At 46.8% G+C, this 21,539-nt stretch overlaps 1 protein-coding gene across 1 annotated transcript in view; it reads left to right on the top strand.

Moving 5' to 3' along the window:
* CACNA1E (calcium voltage-gated channel subunit alpha1 E) overlaps positions 1-21,539 on the top strand; it is a 420,129-nt gene that overhangs the window by 183,351 nt on the left and 215,239 nt on the right. The window lies entirely within an intron of this gene.

Here is a 21,539-nt window from a genome sequence, read left to right on the forward strand (position 1 = left end):
CCCAACCATATCTTCCGAACTGATCAATGAGACACATGTTCTGATGACAGTTTTTTATGATTTGCAGATTTTTCAACAGGAGGAGGCATAACATGGAGTCTCACTAATGTTTGATAAATCATTCCTTTGGAAATTAATACAGCACTGCCACACGGCAGCTGACCCAGAGTCATGGGCGGCACATTCATTTCAGTATCTGACAGATCATCTTTCCTGTGGGAAATGAATAGAGCATGCCTGCCACTGGGGCCGATCCAACCCCATTGGCAGCTTAGGTGATGGGCTTGGGTTGGAGGATGAGGGCTGTGCCTCATTTGGCTTCTGTGGTTTCCTGTTGGTCTTTGTGGCAGGTGGTTCTTGGTGCCTGCAGGGGTGGGGCAAGCCCGACCCTTGGGGGAGCCATGTCTTCTGCGGGTGTGGCAGCTAGAGATGGGGCATAGAAGTCCTCTTATCCAGGGTCTAGCAGACGGTAGTTCACACCTATGAGGGAAAGAAGAAGATGGAGTGGGAGAAATATGAGCCCCCATTATGATAAACCAAAAGGGGAGGGGAGCAGAGTAGAAATTTCTTCCAGGGAATAGCCAGGGGTGTGGGGGGTGGGGGGCAAAGCTGAGAGAGGTAAGACCTTGGAAATGTTTGCATGTATCCATTTCCCCCCGGAATAGACATAATACTCCTATTTTTAACCTTCACACCAATTGTGATAAAATGATCAGGTTGAAGGTGCAATGGACTGGAATTTACAAATGGATGCTTGTAGGCAGCCAGCTCAATACAAGGGACAGATGCATAGACAGAGATGATTATTTATGTTGGGAAAACACCTGTTGCCTTATAACAAAAGGATTTTCTGAAGGTTATTTTTCTAAAAGAAAATTCTGCATTTACGATACGTTGGTGTATAAAGATACAATTTATACATAGTGTTTCAGAAGTACGTGGTCATAGAAAATGCAGCGTTCCTGGGCGATGTTTTATTATTTAGTTCTTCCAGCTTTGTGGGGATGTGATTGACAAACAAAAATTGTATATAGTTAAGATGTGCCATGTGATGTTTTGATATACGAATGCATTGTGAAGTGATTACCACAATCCAACTAATTAACATATCCATCTCCTTACCTCGTTACCTTTTGTGTGTGTGTGGGGGGGGGGGGCGGTGAGAACACTTGATATCGCTCTCTTGGCAAATCTCAAGTATAAAATACATGATTATTAACTATGTCACCATGCTGTACACTAGGTCTCCAGAATGTACTCATCTATAGGTGAAAGTTTGCACCCTTAAATCGGTATCTCCCCTTTTCCCACGCTCCAGCCCCTGCTAAACCACCCTTCTTTTCCGGGTACTCTAAGTTTGATTGTTTTTGTTTTTTTTCAACTTTACATACAAGTGAGATCGTATTGGACTTTGTCTTTCTGTGTCTGGCTTATTTCTTAGTATAATGTCCTCCGGGTTTATCCACGTTGTCACCAATGGCAGGACTTCCTTCTTTTTTAGGGCTGAATAATATTCCATGGTGTGTGTACTGTACACACATCCCCCCCCCCCGCCACATTCTTTATCCGTTCTTCTGTTCACAGACACCTAGACTATTCCAGCATCTTGGTTACTGTGCATAATGCTGAAATGAATATGAGAGTGCAGATGGGTCTTTTCAAGACAGTGATTGTATTGCCCTCAGATATGTACTCAGAAGTGGAGTTGCTGGTCATATGGTAGTTTATTCAGTGAGGAGCCTCCATACTGTTTTCCACAGGGGCGGCACGAATTTCCATTTCCATCCACATAGTGCACACGGGTTCCCCTTTCTCCATAACCTCACCAACACTTATTTTTTTTTAATTTTTGATAATAGCTGGGTGATAAATATCCCTAAAACCAATAATATATGCTATCTAAGTAAAAGGCATAGATGAGAATCTCAGTTACTAAGAAGAGTGATTCTGTCTAGAAGAAAAGCACTGAGACGTGTACGTATTATACGTATTGGTCTCCCCAAGAAGCACGTGTCAGATGCCATGTGGAATTTCCCATCTCATCTGTTTACTTGTATTTTAAACTATTACATGTTCATTAAAGAAAATACAGAAAAGTCAAACGAAGGAAAAAAACAATTCACCATTTAAGAAAAAAATTCCTGATTGTTTTGTGGTATTTCCTCCCAGCGCTTGAATGCTAAGCAAGCTCCCTTTTCAATGCTTGCACTTTTGCTGCCTGTTCTCAATATAGTAAGAGCATCTTATATGTTACTCCTTATTGTCATTAAAATCTGTACTGAGTGATCAGCATTTTGTTAAGTAGATAGACACAGCGTATTTCTCCATTTTTGCAGTTATTTGACACTTAGATTGGTATTACAGATAATTATTCCGGATGCTCCAACGTACGTGGTTTGGATGTCACACTTTAAGAGGCATTGTGACAGGTTGAAGTGCTTCTAAAGGCGAGCCTGTTTTCTGCACAGGGTCTGGGACTAGGCTGTGTGAGGCAAGGTGGAGGGCTGACAGGCGGGAGCCCAGCACTGCCTTTGAATAAGGGTTGCCGTGTGGCCGGAGGAGCAGATTTGGGGGGTCAGCAGGGTCCTTCCGTTAGCCTGGCCAAGAAGGTCCTCTGTGTCCTCACCTGCACGTCTGAAGCGCAGGTGCTGAGCCCTTGGCTAAGTCACTTGTCCCCTCTGTTCCCTCTCCACCCAGACCTCGCGTCTCTCATTCTTAGTGGCTCTTCAGACGTTGCTGACAGGCCCCTGCTGTCCACCTGAGCCAGGGGCCCTTCGCCCCGTTCTCCCTGCACCTACTGATGTCTGTCTTCTTAACTCACATGTGAACATGCTTCAGGGGAAGGGCTTGGCGTCTAGAGATGGGCGCTGAGGCCGCGGTTCTATCCCACGGGCCGGGTGATCGGATCCCGTCTTAGTGTACACGGTGCTGCTGTCCACCACAGTGCCTCTCAGGCGCACATTTCTCAGGCTGCAACGTCTCTGAAACCAGCCTGTCGCACAGTGATGGCATGCTGGAGTTTAACTGACGGCGTTTCTCTTTCTCCTTCATGGTACATAAAATCATGGGGCATCGTACAGCTGTTGGGGTCTGAGATGTGTGAAGTGCGTTGTGATACCGGCCCGGGGAGGTGGCAGAGCAGGCCGGGGAATCGAGTCACCTGGTGCTCGGAGAGGTGAAGTGCGCAGCCCAAGACCACCTGCCTCTTGACAGCAGGTCCAGGGGTTGCCATTGTGCCTTGTGACCCAGGGCTGGTGCTTTCACCGCTGCCCCGTGCAGCCCCCCTCCAGGCTGCCTGACACCACCCGCACAGCTGTCCCTGCTGGCAGCTCTGACTTCCCCCCTCAGCGTCAGGCGTCACCTCCCATTTTCCTCCAGTGCACAAGAGGAGTGACAGGTGCTGGAGTGCGACACAGCGCCTCGGGCTCCGGCTGCACGGCTTCTCAGCTCTCGGTGTGTGACTGGAGCGGAAGGAGGGCAGGGGTGCTGAGGTGTCACACAGCTGGCTCAGTGAAAAGCCTCTGTCGCTGACCTTTGCTAAGATACTAAGAGATGGGGCACTGTCAGAGCACGCAGGAGCACCGCATGGCTCTGCTGGGCTGGCTGGGTTTGAGTCCATGTTTTCTTCCGAATTCTCCCATTCGACTACGCCAAGCACAGGGCAGGTTCCTTCTCGGTTCCTGCCTATCCAGGCACCTGGGCTGCCACATTCTGCCTGCACCTCTGAACTTTTAACCTTTAGTTTTCTCAGGCCTGGAAGCTGTGGGGAGTTCAAGGTGTGAAAGTTAATTCATGTACATTATTCATCCAGTCCTCATAATCCCCCCTATGAGATCTTGTTATTTTATAGATGAAGAAACTGAGGTTCAGAGAGGACCTGTGACCCACTGGGAGGCGGGTACTGGCTCTGGCTCCAAGCTCCTTCTTCGACACTCATCTTCCCACCGGCAGTCACCTCGCAGTTTTATGGGCTTCGTGGTCTGTAGCTCCTTGAATGCACATTCCTTCCTCCCCTTGGAACATGTGGGGTGGGCTTAGGAGGGGAGAAATCAGACAGTTGCCCCTGGCCCAAAGGTGAGGCGCATGGTGACTTGAAGAGAACCGGAGCCCCAGGTATCTCTCTGTGGTCTGGGAATACAGCTTTCTGGCCAGTGGTTAAGAAGGTAAATATGAATACCCACAGGCTTCGGGCTGCACGTCTCTGCACGTGCCACTGGCGATAAACCGGGCGGGCCATGGCAGCTCCCCGCAATTCTGCGGCATTTCCTCGGGCCTTTTCTCTTCCCAATTCCCTTGTCTTCCCTCCCTGCTGGGTGATGCATCCTCTCCAAGGGCAGCTGAGGATATGGCCATGGCTTCCTTCTCCCTTCCATGCCCTGTCCTTGGAGTTGACTCCAGGTTAAAGAAGCCCATGCAGCACTAACCATTCTACGCCTGCTCGAAGCCCGCAGCGGCGCCCCACTGCCCTTGGCTCAAGTACCAGCTCCCCGGCTGGGCTGAGTGCCGCCCACCAGGACGCCGCGTCATGAAAACCCACACGGCCAGCAGCCTCACTTTGGGGGGCTTGGGGAAATGCCCTGAAGGAAGCAGCATTTACCCTGGGATGTCAGGATGGGCAGGTAGCACTGAGCTAGACAGTGAAGGAGAGGAGCTTTTCTGGGAGAAAGAGTGTGACATGCAAATCCTTGAGGATGAGAGCCGGCGAGCAGGATGCTTCTGGGGACTTGGCTGGTGAAAGGGTGGGAGGTGAGCCTGGAGAGGTCAGACATAACTTGCGTGGCTTGATGCATAAAGACTGGATTGGAAGTTGCAGCTTGTTTCTTCATGAATTGTCTTGTTCATTCACTCATTTATCCATCCATCCATCCATCCATCCATCCATCCATCCATCCATCCATTTAACAAAACTTGTATTGTTGAGTACTCAAGCAACTGCTGGGACCCAGGCACACCAAAGTTAATGGATTCTCATTTCTTCTTAAAAACAGTGGAATTTGTCGTGTCTTTTTACAAACTGAGCTTACATCACGTGGCGATGTTTTCTTGTATTGGTAACAGTTCAGGAGATGCTATTTCTAAACGTGTGTGAGGCCACTTGGAGAATTCGAAATAATTTTAAGTCATTATTATATACTAGTCTTCATAATAAGTCACGGTACCTGGAATAGATGGGCTAGTGATAGAGGAGGGGAGGAGCTCAAAGTCACTGCTGAGCCAGGGGTAAGTCAGGAGAGTGAGGGTGAGGACTGCGCCTTTTAGCCCTGCTCATCTCTGTAGCCCAGGGCCTGGGTTCTAGTAGCCACTTAATAAATGCTAATGGGATTATTAGTTGCTTCATCCCAGATTCTCCTATCACCTCTGGGATACGCAGGAGGGTGCTGAGGGGAGCCTGGGGCGGTGCTGCGGGTTGTCTATTCACAGCCCTGGTCTGGCTGAGCCAGGCAGTGTCTACACCCATCTCCCGAACCTGCGACTCGGCCCCATTTGCTCACGTTCTGATCACTCTGTTCGGGAATGAGAGCTGGAAGCTCAATCTCTAGCCCAGGAAGAGTATTTGCTTCCAGTAATTGGGCTATTTATGGGATTTTTCTCAGGGGGATTAACCCCTGGGTGACGGGTTGGGAGGGAGTCGGGGCTAAATATGAAGACCCAGCCTCTGAGAGGTGGCTGTGGGTGGGGAAGGGTAAGGAGAAAGCACCATCACATCACCTGGCATTGGCCTAGCATGACAGCTGCCATTCATGGAACTACATGCAGGAGACAACACTTTTTCTATCTCTGTGGACATATATATGTGTTATATCTAATCCTAAAAATCATACTGCCAGGTAAGAGTTATCAGGCCTGGGTATCACCCATGCCCATTTTATAGATGGGGAAGCTCAGACACAGACACTTTCAATAACTTCCCCAGAGTCAAATGGTTGATATGGCAAAGTCAGAATTTGAACCCAGGCCTGTTTGCCTTTAGTTCGGGGTGCCCTCCCTCAGCCCCGTTGCCTCCCAAGCTCAGTGATGTCACCTGTGCTACCCTAGGGATGTCATGTTGTCCCCTTGCTTCCTTGTGCAGGTTCAGGCCACATGGGGAGAAGTGTGCTGCCCTTCCCTCTAGGAACCCTTTATTCTCAGTTGTATGTTGAAGTGTTGGCGATATTACAGAGCTGCAGCTGAATGTGGGTGATGTTGTTTATTTTTCCACCAAAAAAACCCAAAAAAAACAAAATCAGCGCAGGACATGCTCTGCCACCAGTTTTCCCAGCTTTGCTGGACCCTTGGCTGTGAGTCCGTGGCCACATCGCCGGAGACGGGGCAGGTGTGTCTGAGCAGGGCTTCTCCTCCTTCCTCTACCGAGGACATCACCCCAGGGCCCGGTGATCACCTTCCCACTGTCTTCCTTCAAGTCCTTCAAGAGACATGACCGAGTACCCACAACGCGCCAGGCACTGTGCGGGGTGTGGGTGGGCTGGGCTGAGTGCCGCCCACCAGAACGTTGCGACATGAAAACCCACACGGCCAGCAGCCTCCCTTTGGGGGGCTTGGGGAAACGTCCTGAAGGAAGCAGCATTTACCCTGGGATGTCAGGATGGGCAGGTAGCACTGAGCTAGACAGTGAAGGAGAGGAGCTTTTCTGGGAGAAAGAGTGCGACGTGAAAATCCTTGAGGACGAGAGCCAGCGAGCAGGATGCTTCTGGGGACTTGGCTGGTGAAAGGGTGGGAGGTGAGCCTGGAGAGGTCAGCAGTGGCCAGGGTGGCCCGTGCCGGGAGCTGGTACTTTGGCCGAGGGCAGTGGGGCGCCGCTGCGGGCTTCGAGCAGGTGTAGAATGGTTAGTGCTGCATGGGCTTCTTTAACCTGGAGTCAACTCCAAGGACAGGGCATGGAAGGGAGAAGGAAGCCATGGCCATATCCTCAGCTGCCCTTGGAGAGGATGCATCACCCGGCAGGGAGGGAAGACAAGGGAACAGGGAAGAGAAAAGGCCCGAGGAAATGCTGCAGAATTGCGGGGAGCTGCCATGGCCCGCCCGGTTTGTCGCCAGTGGCACGTGCAGAGATGTGCAGCCCGAAGCCTGTGGGTAGGAGGACGCTCTCTGGAGCTAAATATACACCCGAAGGTATTTTTGGAGGGTTTCTGTAAGGAGGCCGCCCTAATATACGAGTTTCCTGAGCAGCTAACGATCGAGGAAAGCACACTTTTCCTCTCGGAGCACAGTCTCTGGGGTGCTCAGAATGTGGGGGAGGTGTCGCGATCGCAGCCCTGGGGCCCCCGGCCCAATTTAAATCTCCGCGGTGATAGTATGCTAGTACTTGGTATTTATATCCCATCTCTGTGCAGGGAGCCGGGCAAGATTCTGCAGACCCGTTTTCTACTCGTCTCCTTTGCTCTCAGTGGGCGAAGTGGGGAGGTGGGAAGCAAGGCAAGGATGGAGTGGAGGGAGGAGGTATGAAAGCTTGTCAGTTGCAGATGGGGAAACTGAGGCTGAGGTGGCATAAGGGGCTTGGAGCTACTCAGAGGAGCTGTGTCAGTAGAAGGAGATGAGGTGTCCCACACCTTCGTGCAGATGTTGGGGTGCTGTGCCAGCCCTTAAGCCAGGCTGCACCTCCAGTCCTCTCTCCCCGCAGAGCTGGTGGCTGCGCGCCTGAGGGACCTCCACCTCCTCACAGGCTCCTCCTTCATTTCCCGCTCCTCCCCAGGGAGCAGGCTGCTGCCTCCAGCCTCTCTTTCCATCAGAACATTCCTCTTTCCATTGCCTTGCCCTCCAGATGGGTGAATGATGGAAAAGATCCAGTTCGAATATGGGATTTTGATTCCGAGGAGAGGTGGGCAAAAGGCAGAATGTGGAGCTGCCAGGTCTCCCGTTAGCTCTGCGCAAGTGACACACGTGCTCCTTCAGGGAGAGTCCTTGTGAGAGGCCCCGGTGGTAGGTGACAGGCAGCTGAGCTGGGATAGCTCCGTGGATGATCGACAAGTTTTCTCTTGCATGTGCTCTGTCTCTCTTCTATACTGAAATTTGTCATTGATTCATTCAGCAGATATACCTTGCGTGCCTATTCGTTTCTGGGTATAAAATACTGGTGTTGGATAGTTTCTCTGCTGAGAGGCTGCATCTTGCCACCTCACTGATTGACAGGAGCTCACACCAGAGAGAACCAAGTGGGGGCCTGAATGGGCCGTGGTGTCAGCAAAGGAGAAGAAAGCCAGAAGGGCTGGAGGAAGCTTCAGACTCCCCGGGTGTTTGGTTTGGGACTAGTTTCTGCCTCTACCTTCCTTCAGGGCCACATAGGGGAAGAGACTGCGGCCAGGTGCTGAGTCAGACCACGGTCCTGGGACGGACCTCCCCTCTGAAGGCTGCTCAGCACTGGGCTGAGTGTGGGGAAGAGGGAGCCGGCTGGACATTCGGGGCCCTGCTTGCAAAGCTGAGCCGGACACAGCAGACCCGCCCATCCACGGACTCACAAGCAGCAGTGACTATGAAAAGGAGTGTTTGCATATCTGTTGTGTGGGTGACATAGGGCTCCTCACGTGGGAGAGGTTTGTGTACTGTCGGCGTGGTAAATACAGCCCACAGTTCAGCGTAACGGGGTCACGGAAGTGGGAACCACAGTTCTGTGTAATGAATGCGCAGGTCACCGAAGTCAGGAAGTGGCAGAGGTGGCCAGTGCAGAGCGGAGCAGGCAGGCGTGAGCAGGGAGAAGAGCAGGTCGAGGAAGGTTTAGGCTGGGCTTACTAAGACTTAATCACTGAATTTTAGACCGAGAGATGGATGAATTTGTCTACCTTTTTCGTATTAATTCGTTTTCACAGAGGAGAAACCTGAGGCCCCAGTGGCTAAGCCACTTGTCTGGAGTGGTGGGCGGGGGCTGGGATCCTGGTTTGTGTCACTCCAAATCCAGGACTCAGCTGTAGCTATGTCCCATGACCTGTGGCACTGCTTGCTGCTTGCTGGAGTTCAGGCCACCTAGCTGGCGGCGTTAAGAAATGAGGTTGTTTTTGGTCAGGTGGCTGCAATATACATGCACAGCTTACACGAAATAGTTTCATCTGGTGGAATAAATGGATTCGGGGCCCTGCGTCCCGGGCCCGAGGCTACCATACATTCTCTCTGTGACACTGCCTCTCTGTGACACCCTCACCATCTCAGCCTCGGTTTCCCCTACGCAGCCTCACGTAGGACATGAAGGCAGCACCTGCGCTAGCTGCCTCACCAGGTGCTGTGATAAGAAAATAGCATGATGACGATGCAGACACTGCTGGCGACGGCTCCCAGTTCTCCAGGATCCCGCATGTCCCTCTGTAGGTGGAAGCCTTCACATGCCCTCTCAGCACTTCCGTGTATCGTTTTCAGTGTAGAAACAAAGAGCAAGGCGTCTCCATTTCACACGGGGGAAACCCGAGCTCAGAGGCTCAGCCACACGCTCGAGGCCAAGCAGTTACTAAGGGGAGGGATCGGCGTTTTAATTCTGTTCTCAGCGATTCTAAAGCCCATGCTGGATCCACCGTGCAGCCACCTCAGCAAAAGTGCTTTGAAAGACAAGGAGGCAAAATACGAAACCCGGGAGCAGTCAGAGCTTCCCCCACGACAGGGATGTTATGAAGATAAACGTTAATCTACACATAAAGCACCCGAGTGCTTTCAACAAAAGGTGCAGAGAAATGGAAAGGAAGGTTCTGTAGATCTCCTTCCGAATAGTCATTTATCTCCATAAAACCTGCAAACCTCCGAGACAGGTTGCATTGCAACCTTGTGCAAATCTCAGAACTACGGTGAATTCAAAAATTTTCATTCGCTGTCATTTTGTGTCAAGACAGAAGTTTACGACAAATTGAGCATAGGACATGTCTTAGTTCTTTTTAGTAGTGTATCAAATTTGACCCAAGCTAGTCAAATCCTTCTACAGTTATCAATAACAGCAAAGAAATTCCAAGAGGGAAAGTTGAAATGAAGACCTTCGTTGTTAACCTCATCAACAGTGAAAATAATACATTTCCCGGGTACCCTCCCCCCTTTTCTTTGGTCTCCCCTTTCTTTGTCTTCTGACCCCACTTCACACGGGTTAGGAGGGGTGGGCATGTTACAGAGAAAGGCTGGAGAGAATGTCCCTTTTCCCTCAGGAAAAGGCGTCAGAGGCCCTGCACAGAGCTCTCTGGCCATCGCTCTGAGGAGAGTTCACAGGAGACTCTGAGCTCTGATGTCCTCACCCTTGTCATTTCCTTCCGTCTCAGCTGCCACTCTTCTGTCAGGTCCCTGGGCCTTGATAACAGAATGGTTAGGAGAGGGACTCAAGGTCATGGCTTTTCTTCCTGGCCTCAAACTCTGGGACAGTGACTGGGAGGCAGAGTGACAGGCGTGGCTGCTTCCCACTTCAGATGGCATTTGCAATTAAGAATTGTGATCGAGGTCACTGCGGGGGTCCCACGCATCTCCCCCCCCCCCCCATCCATCCGGGGCCAGGCTGGTCCTTGGGGAGTCCTTCCTTAGTGCAGGACCAAATGAATGGGCAAGGGGGGCCTGAACTGGGTCGGAACTGGTTTGGGGTGCCTTTGCTATTGAGTCTTAATCAAAACTCTGGTTGTGGGGCTGACTAGAGTGATGTAGCTCACAGCCCCGCCCACTCAGGGCCAAGCCTGCCTAGCACCCATATGCGAAACTTTGAATATGGGGTGGGGAAGACATAGGGGGAGTCAGGAGAGGACAGGCAGAAGGGAGGATAGAGGCAGCCAATGACAGCTGAGCACCCCCTGTGCGCCACACTTTGTGCTGAGGACGAGGGATACAGCCCTGCAAAGCGGTCGCGCTTCTGTGGTCTTGGCGCTTGCTGTCCAGCACAGAAGACAGATGTTAAATGAAACTTAAATTTACTGGTGTATAATGGACCACGAAGGAGAAGTGTTCGAGGATTTTAAATTGGGCCTTAACCTAATCTGAGGGAGGAGGATCAAGATATGGATATTGAGACCTAGAGATGGAAGAGCATCTGGTTAAAAAACAAAATCAGAAACAGAAGAGGGAAGGGGACAGGGTGAGGGGAGTTGAGGCAGAGGGCAGGGCCCATGTGAAGGGTGGCGATGAGAGAGGGCACCGCAGGCCTGGGGAACACACGGAAGGTAGTGACTGGGGGAGTTTGGAGAGGGAAGAGGGGCCACATCACTGGGGCCTCATTGCCACTACCCAGGATGGTCCCTGGGAGGCCATTGAAACAGGGAAGTGGACAGATTTGCAGAAATGAATGGGGATGGGGTCCTGTGTACTGAAAGAAGCTAGAACAGTTTCCCTGAACGATTCTGAGTCTGCTCAGAATTAGGTACATAGGGTTAATGTCCTCGAGGCTTCCATCTTTTCTCTCTTGCCTTCTCCTTCCAATATTGGCCCTCAACTATAATTTTGTTTAACCAATTGGAGCTGTGCCAGACCCCAGTCTGTAGACCATATAATCTCGCCTATTATATGCTGAAGATCTGCTAACGCTGCCCCGAGCCAAGACAGGGTCCTGCCTTCCGGGTTCACACCCTGAGCAGCTTCTACTGAGTCACACAATGGGTAAGAACTGATGAGTGCGTGGGCTTTTTTTTTTTTTAATGTTCAGCACAGAATTATTTAAAAAATGCTTTGCTGAGAACACTGCTCTATGGTTATTATTTTTCTGATAGAAGATCAAGCCCACCCACATACTTGTTTATGGGCTGTGTCTCTCTCTCTGCTCTCGAAGCCCATGGCACATCATGGTGATGAGCCTGGATGCTAACTGAACCCTGGCTAATAATCACCCTGGCTATAGCATTTTGTGATTTCGGGTCCCCTCCCAAGGAGCGCTCCAAGTGCTCTGAAATTCACCCTCCACCCACTCTTCATTTGAAAAGAGGGACATAGAGCAGGGGTGGGGAACCTTTGTTCTGCCACGGGCCATTTGGGTAATTACAACATCAGTCGCAGGCCATACAGAATTACCAACTTAATAATTAACCTGCTGTATTTGCTCAGATATTTCATTAACTCAACCCAAATGCCTTGACAGGGCCAGACCAAATGGTTTTATGGGCCTTAAGGACATTCCCCACCCCGGCCTTAGGCTTTTGTCTATTAGAGTGACATTGACATCCAGCCCCTCCCCTCCAGCAAACAAGTCTGTTCGGGGAGGGTTCTACCTATTGGCAATCTGACAGACTGATCTGAAAGCAAACTGAAGCTAAGCACGAAGACGTCACCCAGGCATTCAGATTTTAAGACCACAGGCAGAACATGAAAGCAGGAATGTACCTACAGGGTCACCTCAGCATATTCCAGTGGTGTGCAGTGTGTGGGCCGTGGGCCTCTGGAGCCCCCTGAGCAGTGGGTGTGCAGACCCGTGGCCACGCCCAGCATTGGCTGTTTCCTGAATAATGTTTCCCAGAAATGTGTGCCACAGTATCATTTTTCTAAAGTGTGTGGGTGCCATTTTGTTTTATAAAAATATAAATACGCTTAAAAGCATTATAGAATAAATAGTGGCTTTTTTTTTCCATTTAGTCAAGCATACTGACTAAATTGATAATTTCAACTTTGTAGACAAGCAGACCCACATTGATATTTCTGCTCTGCTGTCTACCAGCTCTGTGGTTCAAGGCAAGTGACCTAGCCTCTGTATGCCTCAATGTCCTCCTGTCATAAAAAGCAGGGTAGGGGTGAGTGGTGGGTAATAACATCTATTTAACCAAGTTGTATGCGACTGCATTAATGAAATAACTCCTTTAGGGGGTTGAATGGGTCCTGGATTTTGACATTAAAAAGGGAGCCTCACACTTGGAGAGATAAGAACTGCTGGTCCAGGCTGGCCCATTGTTATAGATGAGGGCCTGAGACCCAGTGAGGGGTTTAGGGGCTTGAGTGCCAGTGTAAGCCTGGTACTCATCCCCGGTTGGAAGGCCACTGCCAGTGGCTAAGCCTGATTTTAGTTAGCTCACCAATCTCTGCCACTTGGTCTGGATAGGTGTGGTGGAAAGGAGAAGTTAGATGTGGTGCACACACTCTTGAAGGGAATGGTCTGATTGGAGGAGAGTGTAGTATATAGGACTCAAGGCAGCTGGACACAATGGGTCAGACATAGTCTAGTTCAGAGTTGGATGCTCTGGTCTCTAGGAGTGGCTGGAAGGGAAGGATGTGAACTGGGCCAGTGACACCGGATCTCTGACCAAGGTCAGGTATGCCAGGGTCAGCCTTTGCCATCTTTGTCTTCATGGACCAGCAATGGCTTCCTGGATGGCTAATTCTCTTCCAGGGGTTGCTTGCAACTTCTTTCCTTGACCCTGTGTGTATATATATACCCTATCTTGTCCCAACAGAAAAGATACCTTTTTCTCAAGCTTTTTTAGTTTGAATAGAGACCTTGATTTGGTGATTGCTGTTTACAAAATAGCCACGCTGGCCTGGGTATCACTGCTGGTTCACATCTGGCCAACTCCACACAGAAGATCAGGAGCCAGTTTCTGAGGGAAAGCCAGCCTTTCGGTTTACAGATGTCTGTCTTAGCCTTAGCTTGCACAGAGAAGGTTGAGGAGTCACATATATGCTTCATTACTGAGCACTCTGTTGCATACCTTACACTGACAAAATATTGCATGTCAACTGTAATTGCAAAATAAAATGTAAAGAATGAGCAAATATATTCTTTGAGTTACTCTAAGCTCCACAGAGATTTTTGGTATAACCGGGATGAAGTTCCTGTTCCTGTATTTTTTAGCTGTTGTTACTTGCTGTGAGTCATATTAGTTTCTAGAATATACTGAATCTTGGATGGGCTTCTGGGTCCCGGAATCACTTCATATTTGATCTGTATTCATAGCTCTTGCTTTACTCAGAATATAGGTTTCAAATTATAGCTGAATAACTATATTCACGTAATGATCACAATCTCCTAAGAATCATAAAGCAGGTCTGTACCCAGTAAGTCACACGGTAATTGGCTATGGACACTCACAGGGCCAGGCTCATGTGTGTGGCCTTCTTTTTCCCTTGGTACCTTTTTAAAACTTTCTATCTCCAGTTCTGGTTTTAAATTTACCTATTTCAAGAAATCAGTCCATTTTATTTCCTCTCTAGTTTCTGTTTACTTCCCATCCCTTCATATTTATATAATCAAAATTTCACGATACTTCTGTTTTGTATGTGTGTGTTGCTTTTCAGTTACACATCTGAATGTTGTTCTTTTGAGAGAGCACAACATGTTAATATTTATTGTAATAAATGGATCTTTGCTTTCATTTCTTTCACTTCTATAATGTTTGCTATTCATTAGAACTTACTTTATTTTTCTTTTCCTCCTTTTTTTCTGTATTGATTAGAATCTTATAAATAAAATTCTTATAATAGCCAACCAAATTACTAAATTCTGTCAAGACAGTACTTTTCCTCTGTTTTATTTTCCACACCCTCCCCACTCCCTTGTAGGCTTGTAAACATGCATACATACGAAGCACTAAACTTGATGCTGAATTTATAGTGGGTTTTTCATGCATATTTTATAACTGACAGTCAGACGCGGTCACTTCCACTGAGAAGTTGTGTGTGGTAGAAGCAAGCCCACCTAGACCAGAATTGATCAAGGCCTGGTCCTTACTGGTGGCGTGATGTAGGTTAGTCGCCTACCTTCCTAGACAGCAGTAGGAGCCTTCCAGAGGGTTCAGGAGGCCGAGTGGAATGGCATATGTGAGTGTCTGGTACCTTCCCACTGCTGGCACCTTTCCCTGTCTACCTTCCCCGTGCCTTCTACTCCCAGGAGAAGGAATCATGGGGACAGCGAGGAAGTTGGCTGCATTTAGGCCCTGGGGCTGCAGAGAAGGCGCCATGAAAGTTTCAGGGTGCTCCTGGGAGCTGCTGGGCTGCACAGGGGAGGTGGGAGAGAAGAGAGAGAATAAGAAATACGAATAAGAATAAAAAATGTTCCAATTCTTGAGGAAGAGGGGCACAGGCTCATAGTATGTTCTGTCCCTGTGTGTGCCTGCCAAGGGGTCATTTATATGTTCCTGCCCGAGGCTGCATCCCAGTTCAGCTGCACCTATGCTTTCATCCGTCTCCTTCGTACCAGACGTTATCGCAAGGGGAACTCTCCAATGCAAACAGCATGGCATTTGTGTTCCCTTAGCAGCTTTCTCTCTGTGTCAGTGATTTCATTCAAAGGATTTAAAAGCTGCTGCCTGCCTTTGGAGAGACCAGAGCTTGTTTCTATGAACTGGATTCAAGCCTGGCTTCCCCTGCCTCCCTGTAAACTGCTTGGAGGGCATCTCCCTATTCTTTTCCCCACCCCAGTAGCATCCCCAACCCCAGCCCGGACCGGTTTGGTCTCGTCTTAACCCAATCCTACGACTTTCCTGGGGCTAAACTCCCCCAGGTCATCAGTCCTGGAATGCAAGTCCTGGGCCTGGACGGACACTTGAAAATGAATTTGCCACAAGGACAGCAAGTCAGCCCTTATTTTACTCCTGATCCTGAAGCACAGAGAGAAAGAAAATAGCCTCCTCTGAGTTACTTGGCTAACTAATGTGGGATGTGGGGGACAGGAGAGGAGAAACACGCTGCCCTCCCCCCACAGCCATAATCAAGGCACTCCACTCACAGCACCCCTTCTCCACCCTCAACCTTGCCAGTCTCTGCTGCCCTGGGAACTCAGTACCCACATACACACTGTAGACCGAGTCATGATCTACATTGTTATTCCTGCTACATGGGCTCAGGACCGGGGAACACCTGGGCAGAGGAGGCGTGGGAGTGGAATACCACGCTTAAGCTGGGCCCCTGGTTCCCATCCCTCCCCTGCCTCTCCTCCGGCCCCAGGAGCACGCACGCACACACCCCTGCTTTTCACCTCCTCATCCATCCCACATTTGTTGGGCATCAGAGGCAGCCCATAGCCCATATTAATTATCCAAATAACTTAGAGGAGGCGATTTCCTTTCTCTTTGTGCTTCCTTGTTGTTGTGTTTTGTTTAAAATAAATGAAGTATTAATACTGCCAATTGTCAGGTTGGCACGGATCCCTTTTCCTTCAATCAATTGCTTTTCCCCCTGCATCCCTCCTCCCCGGACAATTAGCGAAGTGTTTGGTCTTTGGTTTGGATGAATAATTGATTCAGCAGCTTTGTGAATGATTCATAGCCCATATGGTGGGGCAACAGGATATGCGTGCGTGTGCGTGCGTGTGTGTGTGTGTGTGTGTGTGTGTGTGTGTGAGAGAGAGAGAGAGAGAGAGAGAGAGAGAGAGAGAGAGAGAGGGCCCAGCACCTCCTACAAAAGGTCAGAAGCTTCTCCCCGACTCGGTGGAGGGGCAGAGCAGGTGGCACGTGGCCTCTCTCTCCAGATTCTCTCAAGGGTGAGAGGGTTGAAACTTCTCCCAGGAAAGCAAGGTTCTCTCGGGTTGTCTGCATTTCAGTCCTTCTGGATCCGTGGTTCTGTTTTTGGTCCGACTAATCAATGAATTGGAATTTATCCCCTTTAAAGTAGCTCTTGGCCTTCCCCAAGATGGATGGCTAACTTGATTCTCAAAATATTTACATTCCTTTGCATTAGAGTATTTTAAACCTTCCTAGTCAGGGGACATTTTAATCTTAACCTAGGGCCGTGGTTGGCAAACTGCGGCTCGTGAGCCACATGCGGCTCTTTGGCCCTTTGAGTGTGGCTCTTCCACAAAATACCACGTGCAGGCGCGCACGTACAGTGCGATTGAAACTTCATGGTCCATGTGCAGAAGTCGGTATTTTGTGGAAGAGCCACACTCAAGGGGCCAAAGAGCCGCATGTGGCTCACGAGCCACAGTTTGCCGAGCTGCAGTTTGCCGATCACTGACCTAGGGTATTAACCTAGATACTCCCCAATACTACACTAATTTAATGTCCTTGTCTATCTCCTTCACCAGAGACGGAGCACACCTGGTTACTAGTCATTTTATAGCTCTTTCCAGTCTTTGAAAACTTATTAAATACTTGTGTGCATGTGACATGGAGTTGATACCTAACTTGTACAAACCTTCTCACTGTGAGTCATTTTGTAGGGAAAATTGGTCACTTTGTAAGGGAAAAGCTCCTCAATATGCCCCAAGTTTTGGAGGCCAACTAAGAAGAAATAGTTGTGTTACCTGAACAGAGTTCATTGTCTTTTAGGCCATCAGACTCCACACATTGTTATAGGGAGTTGAGACAGAGGCAGTGGATGAGTAAAATGCAAAACTGATGGTGATAGGCAGTTTTTTCCTGAAAGTTATAAAGATATTTCCCTGTATTTTCTAGTACAGTTTTAAAATTATGTTTGTCATGTTTTGGTCCTAATCCTTCTTGAATTTTTGTGTATTTGAGGCATGAATAATACCTTTATTTTCCCATAGGTTCATAACTGCACTTAGTGAATGGTACATCTTTTGCTGTTGACATGTAATGTCACTTCTTTTCATATGCTAAGTTCCCCTATATGTATAGTTTGTTCTTAGGCTCTCTGCTCTTTCCCACTGATTATAATTTATTTATCCAATTAATGACTGTATTTTTATAATTTTTTTGATAACTGATAGTGTTAACCATCTCTCCATTTGTCTTTAAAATTGGCTAATCTTGGGGATTATAGTTTCATATGAATTTAGAATTAACTTGCAAAATTTTAGTTTGGAAGTGTGGTATATTTATTGACTAATTTGGAAAGAATTAACATTTTACAATGTTGAGTTTACCAATATCTCTTCTTTAATTTGGGTTACATTTTAGGTCTTAGAAGAGTTTTGGGAGATTTCTCCATTTAGGTCATGCATATCTTTTACTAGGGTTATTTCTATGTAAAATTAATTCATTCATAAGAGCAATAAAATTATATATAAGAAACTAGTGACCCGGTGCATGGTTTCATGCACATTGAATGGAAATTAATTAGAAGGTGGCCGGCAGGGTGGGAGTGGGCGAAATGGGCCAGACACACCCTGGAACCAACCTCCTGCTGTCCCTCCTCCCCGGTGTCTGCAGAGTGAGCAGGTCCCTATGGCAGGTGCTAGTGTATAGGGATATTACTTTGTTTTGTTGATATTTTATCCAGCAATTATGTCAATCCTTTCATTAATTAAAATCATTTATTTATAGATTCTCTTAAGTCAGCGGTTCTCAACCTGTGGGTTGTGACCCCTTTGGGAGTCAAACGACCCTTTCACAGGGGTCGCCTAAGACCATCGGAAAACACACATATAATTACATATTGTTTTTGTGATGAATCACTATGCTTTAATTATGTTCAATTTGTAACAATGAAATTGGGGGTCACCACAACATGAGGAACTGTATTAAAGGGTCGCGGCATTAGGAAGGTTGAGAACCTTCCTAATGTCTTAAGTTATCTAGGTAGAAGATTATGTCAACTGCAGAGAAATGTTATTATATTTCTTTATTTACAATTCATCCATTATATATACTTCTTACTGCACTAGCTAGGTCTTTTAGGAAAATGTTGAAAAATTGCATTAATGGAGGCTTTTATATTTTGTTTCTCATATTAAAGGGAATATTTTTTAAAGCTTCACCTTTACAATGGGTGTTTGTTATAGTGTTATGGTGGATACCCTTTATAAAGGAAGTAAAGAATAAATTTCATGAATAGCTCAATATTTTAATTTAATTTATAAACTCAACGGTTTGGGAAGTTTATTCTATAGAAGGTTGAACTTGGAAGTATTGTGGATGCTATTGAAATTTCAGTTTAAAAGTTTAACATTAGCAATAAACTTATTTTTGGAGTGATAATATGCATATCATTTTGGCACAATATGGTGTTATTGTGTAAACAAAATTTTTTACTAAATTAAGACTCCTATGCAATGGAAATCTATGGTGCTATGATGGACATACAATTTTTAATCACAGCCAATAAGGTTTGGTATTCCACAAGTTGAAATATAAGGTGTAGGCAAATTGAACCAATAAAGAAAAAAGATAGCAAAGTCAGAAAGTCTATCAACAAGCAAGAAAGGAGAGAAAAGAAACAATTAGTAGGACAAATGGATAATGTGAATGTAGAATTAAGTCCTAACTTATTAGCAATCAGAACACATGGAAATAGATTAAGCTTACTTCTTAAAAGATAGAGAGCTGTGATTTTATTTAACCTTTAATTTTTATGTTTAAAAGATTTAGCTAAATAAAAATGATAATGGAAAAGAGAAAATAGAAAGGGTAGTAAAAGATGCCAGACAACTGCTAACCAAAAGAAAGTGAATACAACAGTTTTTAAAAAACATTAATGTGAAAGCATTAAAGGGGAACAATGATGACTGTTTTATTCTGATAAAAAAATCATTCAAGAAGATGTAAAAGTTATACCTCTTTATGTCATATCAGCATAAATATCTTAAATATTTAAGGATAACTATTAAAGAGATTTCCAGCTGGTTTTAAACGAAATACAGCCACAATTCCTTCTTTATAAGAAAGTTCAATATCATTTCAATACACACACACATACACACTATTATTTTTAAAATTTTAACCCATCCTACTATTATTGTCTCTTATTCTTTGTGTTTGATGACAATTCTAATGTTAACCTGAATATGTCTTTATAGGTAATTAGCATTTTCCCTTACTTCTGGTGTTGTAATATTTCACTAATAATTTTTATTTATTTTTTAAAATTTTCATGCCAATTTGGGAGATCTTTTCAATCCAAAGATTCATATCTTTTATTCTGGGGAGTACTTTTGAATTGTTTTCCTTCCCTTCAAATTGCTTCCTCTTTTTAAAACAATACTGCTTTCTCCTCATTTTATGTATTCTTTATTTCTACCATTCATTACCCATGATGTTGGGACTTTTCTATATAATCTTCGTGTCTTTTAACTTTGCTTTTTAAAGGTCTTTATTGCTCTGTGTTGACTTCTGGGAACTTTGCTCAGTTTCATTTCCTAGCTCTCTAATTCGGCCGTTTATTTCGCCATTCAGTCTACTCAGTCATTTTTAAAATTTTCAGTTATTGAAATTTTCATTTGCACTATCTGTAGCTAATTTTTCTAAATGTTTGCAATATTCCCATACTCTCCCCTAAGCTAGTAATTACATGTATTCATTTTCCTTGAGTGTAAGTTCTTTGTTGAGTTTATTTCCTCTCTGTGGTATTGAATTCCCTCTAGGGTTTGGCGATTCTTGATTGCAACGTCATCTGTCATATCTGCCCGTGCAAACAGCTTGAAGGGACAGTAGACTCTGAGTTTAACAATCTAGTGAGAGCGTAGGAGGAGTGAGAGCAGCTGCTGGATGGGTCATTCTGACAGCCAGCTGCCTGTCCCTCTCAGGCATAGAATGGCACAAAGGGCACTGCCCACATTTTCACCCAACATCCAGGCCCATGGCTCCATCGTCTAGGCAGATGGTCCTTTATTGCTGCCTGGTCCAAGGATGTAAGGGGCAGGAGATACGGAGGAGAGAGGAAAAGGCTTGCTTGATCTTTCTGTTATCCAAGCTGTCACCCGTTGGTCACCCCTGGATCCTTCTGGATCCCAGGTCCATCACCTGCAGGTGAGAGCACTCATGGGGCCAGTCTACATTCATGGCGGTCGCCTCCTCCACTGGGGCTGGGAGCTGGGGTTTCTGTGTAAAAATCAGATTGCATGCACCTTCTGTCCTGCAGGCATTCATCACAACCTCTAGTCTACCTATGGTTTGTTTCCTTCTCGCTTCCCGGCGTGGCTATTGTATTTGTATTTGTAAAGTGGTTTCTAGGCGTTTGAAGGAGAAGAGGCCACAGCATATCTGCCTGTCTGAGGGAGGGGTTGGGGCAGCTTCTAAACTCACTGAGCCTCAAGTTTTCTCATGTTCAGAATGAGATGATGATGGTGGTGGCAGTGATGGTAGTGGTGATACTTAGCTAATATTTGAAAGTATGGTATGTGTCAGGCATTCTTCTCTAAGTTCACACTTTATGTGTGTGAACTCCTCTAATTCCTCAACAGCCCAGTGATATTTATTGTTATTGCCATTTTGTAGATGAAGAAACGGAGGCACAGAGAAGTTAAGAAATTTACTAAAATAATTTGCAACCCATTTCAAGAGTTAGTTTGAGGATTGTTGAATTAATATATGTGAAACAGTTAACATCACCATTGAAAGGTATTCAAACCACAAAAAGCCCGGCCAGTATAGCTCAGTTGGTTGAGTGACATCCCATGCACCAAGAGCTTGTGGGTTCGATACAGTCAGGGCACATGCCCGGGTTGCGAGCTCGATCCCCAGTAGGAGGCATGCAGGAGGCAGCCAATCCATGTTTCTCTTTCATGGATATTTCTATATTTCTGTCTCCCTCTCTCCTCCCCTCTCTCTAAAATCAATAAAAACATATTAAAACACACACACACACACACACACACACACGGCAGCTTTTATTATTCTCAGAACCAACAACAGGGCTGGCTGGTACCAAGCACTCATTAGTCTGTGATGAATGAATAAAAAGACACACTTGGTCTGCAGAAGGTCCCGTAGAAGTCGTTGGAGGTTTTCTTATGTAATAACAATAACTGTGGGTTTCTGGACGTCACCCACTTGGTTCCCTCT

This window comes from Myotis nattereri, assembly GCF_964212035.1.
Source record: "Myotis nattereri genome assembly, chromosome: 18".
In the NCBI taxonomy this organism is placed as follows: Eukaryota; Metazoa; Chordata; class Mammalia; order Chiroptera; family Vespertilionidae; genus Myotis; species Myotis nattereri.